At 44.7% G+C, this 6,000-nt stretch overlaps 1 long non-coding RNA gene across 1 annotated transcript in view; it reads right to left on the bottom strand.

The window, feature by feature from the left end:
• Window positions 1–1,251: 1,251 nt before the first annotated feature.
• The window catches only part of LOC138303505 (uncharacterized), a 1,082,407-nt gene continuing 1,077,658 nt past the window's right edge, over window positions 1,252–6,000 (bottom strand). Inside the window, exon 2 of the long non-coding RNA XR_011205405.1 lies at window positions 1,252–3,875. This is a non-coding gene — a long non-coding RNA (uncharacterized lncRNA). The remainder of the gene's footprint in view (window positions 3,876–6,000) is intronic.

The following is a 6,000-nucleotide window of genomic DNA, read 5'->3' as shown; positions in this document are numbered from 1 at the left end:
TGCTTTTGCTTTGAGTCCAATCTTGCCTACATTTTGTGGAGAATAGGTTCCACAGCCATTTCAGCAGTCTTTTTAGGCACAAATTTGGAATTTTTGGTTTCAGAACCAAGCTTTTTGTTCGGCGCCAAATGTGTCGACGCCGCAGAATGTGCTGACCCTGGGGGAAGGGAATGGAGTAGGTTGTCGGCACGAAAGCGGTCGACTTAGAGTGCAGTTTTGGCACTGAGCTGAAGGGCGGGGCAGTCAAACTGGATTCTCAGCACCAACTATGGTCTACAGGCAGTGATGGACTGAGGGCCTCTTGTTCCGGAGTCGCGAGTCTTTTGGTGGTTTTGACTTGAGGTGGGGGAGGGGATACTCACTGTGCCAGTTTGCTGGAGATGTTGAATTTTAAATCAGATTGAGAGTTTACCTCAATGGAAAGGGCCTCTTCTTCATCAACCGAAGCCTCTAGATGGAGTTCCTCTTCAACATCCTGTTGCTTAAAGAAGTCTGGATCGTCGTTGGTCAATTTGTGTTGCATTTTGAGGCAGTACGCTCTATGATCGCTAAGTGTCTTCTTCGACTGAAAAGCTAGACAGGCTTCACAGTCAGGCTTCCTATGCTCAGGGGAAAGACAAAGATTACAGACCTAGTGGGAGTCTGTCCTGGGGTATTTTGTGTGGCAATGCGGGCAAAATATGAATGGCGTTCTTTCCATCACCAGGAGGTCATTATGTGGCAGAAGGATCTAGAGATGAAGATGGAACAGCCCAAGGTGTGAGGCTCTCGATGACGAACCTGTGTCGACTCGACGTTCAGTTGTGGCTCAATGTGCAAGGAAGAAAATGTGACTGAAAACAATACCTATGTAAATAAGATAGGACCGAAAGAAACTACAACGGTCTTGTTTTGGAGTGGTAGCATACATGTCTGAACCTGATGGCGGAGAAAATCAATCTAACAATGAAGTCAATGCCCATGCACAGTATCACTTAAAAGGAAAAGTCACTCGACCTTGTGACTCGAAAGACTTTCTTCAAAAGAAAACAACTTGCACACATCTGGACCCAACACTAGATGGCAGGAGTATGCAGAGCATCTATATATCTACAGCCACACATGCATCACACACTCACTTACCTGGCTGCTGTTGTGCAATTATTAACCTTTTTAAAATCAGGTTTTCCACCCAGGTCATACTTACTGCAGTCAGAACAATGTGATCTTTCCATGTACATCAACATAAAAGACATGTAACAACTGCAGGAGGCAGATTATACAACACAAAAAAGATTTTATGTGTACATTGAAATCAGGTGCAACATCAATGGACCCACTGAACACTTAACAATGAAGTATTAATAGCACAAATATTTAAGTGACAACAAAGATATTATTTTATAAAGTATACTGAAGCAGAGATGGATTTAGGGGATTTCCAAAATACTGTTATCTATTTTGGTCTACAATGCACCCCCACTGTTCTCATAAATACCTACTTGGCCAGCTTTTATACGTAAATACTGATGTATAGTCCTCAGTATCGCAAATGAATGATGTCTTTGTATCAATTCTTTGAAGCTTGTTTCATTTACGGGTGTTACCGACTCTAAACTCAGCTTTTCCCTATGTGTATATTTCACCAGCACAACGTCTTCACTTTCCTTGAATTACACACCGGCAGCTTCTATGAGGAGTAGTTGTGCACCAGGATACTGTTCACAACTACTGATGTCCCAGCAGGCATTTTTCCCTGTATCCTGCAGAGGGTGGCTGTGTTCTCAATGTTAAATGCCACTCTGGGGTAGTCAGAAAGCATCTATGAAATTATAGTGTTACTCGCCGGTGGGATTAATTTTGGAACTTGAAGAATTTTCTGGATTTAACTGCTGTGTATTATGCCACCATCTAGTGGTAGGGACCAGAATACTTCCATAGTCCTTTTCTCATTTGTTTGTATGTTAGTCCCCTTGTGATGTCAGACGTGCGCCCTGGAAGCCTGTATATGTTCACCACCTCCAAATACTTTTATTCTCCTTTGCAACTTGCGTTGTTGTTGTCAGTTTCCTGGTGTCTTTGCTTGGCATCTTTGTATAGTTATGGTTTGCTTGTTTTGTTGTACCTCATTACTTCAGGAGGTGGGCGGGTCACATGTGAACTTAGAAAATTCTTCAGGCTGCAAAACAACTCTTACTGGTAAGTAATCATTTGGTTTTGGATTGTGAACCTTTTCTGGATTCACATGCTGTGCACCGACTTTGTAGTGGTATCCTTACTTACTTTTGGAGGTTGGGTTGAAAAGAGCTTGAACTTGCAAACAAATGCTTCAGTATTCTCTCACCCACCTGTGACTCTTTTTTGACTTGAATGTCCACACAGTAATGATTCGCAAATGGAATACGAAGTGGCCGCATACGTATGTTGTTTGTTGGTACATTTGCCAGAAAAGGGAACATGGCTCCCTTTTTTCTTATGGAATATCTGGGTTGGTTTACCTATACATCATGCAGTCTTACCTTTGTAACCAGCGAGGCCTTGTTTGTACTTCAAAGGATACAAAGAACTGTTCTAAGTAGTAGATGACTGCACATATAGGGTATGTAGGGTTTTTTCTGCTTACATTTATGGTTACTGGAAGAACTCTGGTAACTACATGGTCTGACTCATGTGAAACTGTGATATGGCTTTTGGTAAGAAATGCTGTGGTTTGCATACCCACCCTAAACTTGTGTATTTGCAGGTTAGGCTCCTGGGTAGTTAGAGCTTGCTGTTTATTTACCCTGCATATTGATGTGACGGACATTCAGAAGGTGATCTTTAGGGTTAAGAACCTGAGTTCTGTTTTGTTGAGCGGTTCAAAGGGCTCCGTCAGAATGTGGTTGAGGTTCTACATGGAGGTTGGTGCTAATTAAGGGGGGAGGTCCTCTCTGCTTCCTCTAGCAAAATTTTTCAGCACTTGTGTCGTGAACAAACCTCTCCTTATAAGCCCTCTTATGGGGGCTACTATTGCTGCCAGGTGGACCATTATTGAAGCTTAAGTTAAACTCCTGTTTAGTAGGTATGTTAGATACCTGACCAATGTGGTGTCTTCTGTTCTGATGTGGAACTGTTCCCTATCTTTCACCAAATAACATATCTCCTACATTTTGCCGTGTAGCATTTTCTCGTGCTTGGACTTTAGCTTCTTCTAAGATGTGCATTAAACGTTTTGGAAGATCTGGATGTCTCTCTATTCTCAGGAGCCAAGCTGCTAGGCGCATGCCGTTTGGCTTAGGACAATGGGCTCTGCCCCTCTGCATGAAGAGGAGACTGTGCGTGGCTGGTAGCATTGTTATGTTATCTTGTGCCATTTCTACAAGCTCTTGTTTATCACTAAAGGTGTTAGGGGAACTGGTGGAAAAGTATATGCAAATTTCCTTGCTCGGTCTATCAACAGATCATTACACAGGGAGTGGTGGTGTGGGTGCCTGGATGTGAAGTCTTGGCATTTTGTATTTTTCTGGTGTGTCCCACTCTGGAAACACTCTTTAAGCTACTTTCTTGAGCGAAACCACAATTACGTGGTGGACTGCTTCCTATGCTTTCCATAGCCCCTGATGTTGAGCTCTCCCATGACCGATCCACATGATGTATGGGATGCATCTGCGGTGTCGTTCACCATTGGAGGTGGTTGCATAAACGTAATCTCACTGCTATGTTATTCACGTTCCACTCTTATCTCCTTTACCTTTTTCGTTACAACCCCTATATCATCCCAACTCCCTGGTGCTTGTGGTAATTGATTTTGGACACATATTTGAACCAGTGTCATCAGTGAGATGCAGAAGGCCATCATGTCCATTATTTTCCCCATTCACCTCACTGTCAGAGACTGCCCCACAGGTTGATGCAAGCTTTTTCTGATATCGCCTGGATCCTCTTGATGGTTGAAAAGGCCCTCGCCTTCCCTTTATTTATCCTTGTCCCTGGGAAAATAGTTTCCCTTTATGGTCGCAGAGATGTGTTTTCTACATTTAATTTGAAATCCTATCTTATGAAGTTTGTCCATGACCATACTGATGCTCCTCCTGTAACAGGAGAAAGAGTTTGCTTTTACAGCTCAGTCGACTAGGCAGGGGTATACACATATGCCCCTTCTTCTCAAGTCAGGATAAATGCTTATATTTTTTTCCTCCAAACTTGCAGTCATAGGCTTGCAGCGCACCAGCTCCCTGAATTTCACTTTTCCCTGATCTTGAATGCTTGGTAACAAGAGGGAGGAACTGACACATGCTCTGTGAAGAATCTCTAGTAGAAATTAAGTTTTCACCTTCTCCTCAAGTTGCACCCCATACTTGTCAGCAGCCCTAAGCCTCTTGACCACCACTTTGCACGGGGCGATGTCACCCAGTGGGGATTGTCTTGATCTGTATGAGCATTCTATCTCCTTTGGCGAGTCTGCTTTGAGGTTTGCCACTTAATGCTTTCGGCATTTAGGAAGATCCCCTTCTTGTTGTCAAAGTGTAATAGGTGCTTCAAGATAACCCTGCTCTCCCACCCCGAACCCTAATCCCATAACAGCTCATCTTCCCCGATGGCTTAGAAGGAATTAGAAATTCTAGGAGGCATGCATCAAAATACATCCTCGTCTGGAGGATCGCCGCCTCAAGGCCTCTTGTTTTACGATTAACATCAACTGCTCTTTCACCATGGTCAAGTGCGGTTGACGGCCTTTTCTTCAGGGTTAGGACATCGAAGGCCACCTCCTTTGTCTTCTCTAGATCATCATTTGACCTCAAGTGTTTAACTGAGGGATATCCTCTGCTTGTGTTGAGACCTGTAGGGCTCCTTCTGTTTTGACTTCCCTTTGGTGGATAAGGTTTTCGGCGCGGAGGCAGTCTTGTATAGCTTAGGGTCCGATGGTTTCGGCTTGGCTTGGCATCAATGGGATTTACATGTTACCTGGGAATACTTTCAGTGTTCTTCCTTCTTTTGCTTTTTTGGTGGCCGCTACGTTCCAGTGATAATGACCCTGACCCCCGGTCTCACCCCCCCCCCACCACTTTCAGCATCAGACCCTAGTGTAAAGTGCTTAAAGGGTCTGCCTCTGATTCTCACTTGTTTTCAGCAAGAACTTGCCGCAGGCTTTGAAGGCCTCTATGCTGTGGGCTCTTGGAAAGCAGAGGGTGCAGTCCTGATGGTTGTCTCTTTAGCTGAATTTATGATGACACTTGGGGAAGAACCTAAAAGGTGTACTTTCCATCTCCCTCGGCGATACTAGCCCTCTCCCCCGGTCTGTGCATTCTTCGACTGCAGTGTTAGTCACCCACACGGCTCACCTACTTTCTCAGTGGTCTTTGGTGTTTTTTTGTTTTCTTCAGCTCTTTCTTCTACGGATATTCGCTGTAGGCGGTTGTAAGGAAATGCCTCCTTGGCATGGTTGCCCCCTGACTTTTTGCCTTTGCTGACGCTATGTTTACAATTGAAAGTGTGCTGAGGCCTGCTAACCAGGCCCCAGCACCAGTGTTCTTTCCCTAACCTGTACTTTTGTATCCACAATTGGCAGACCCTGGCATCCAGATAAGTCCCTTGTAACTGGTACTTCTAGTACCAAGGGCCCTGATGCCAAGGAAGGTCTCTAAGGGCTGCAGCATGTCTTATGCCACCCTGGAGACCTCTCACTCAGCACAGACACACTGCTTACCAGCTTGTGTGTGCTAGTGAGGACAAAACGAGTAAGTCGACATGGCACTCCCCTCAGGGTGCCATGCCAGCCTCTCACTGCCTATGCAGTATAGGTAAGACACCCCTCTAGCAGGCCTTACAGCCCTAAGGCAGGGTGCACTATACCATAGGTGAGGGTACCAATGCATGAGCATGGTACCCCTACAGTGTCTAAACAAAACCTTAGACATTGTAAGTGCAGGGTAGCCATAAGAGTATATGGTCTGGGAGTCTGTCAAACACGAACTCCACAGCACCATAATGGCTACACTGAAAACTGGGAAGTTTGGTATCAAACTTCTCAGCACAATAAAT

Source organism: Pleurodeles waltl, chromosome 7 (genome assembly GCF_031143425.1).
Source record: "Pleurodeles waltl isolate 20211129_DDA chromosome 7, aPleWal1.hap1.20221129, whole genome shotgun sequence".
Classification (NCBI taxonomy): domain Eukaryota; kingdom Metazoa; phylum Chordata; class Amphibia; order Caudata; family Salamandridae; genus Pleurodeles; species Pleurodeles waltl.
Note: the sequence above shows the minus strand (reverse complement) of the source record. Positions and strands in the feature narration are given on the sequence as shown.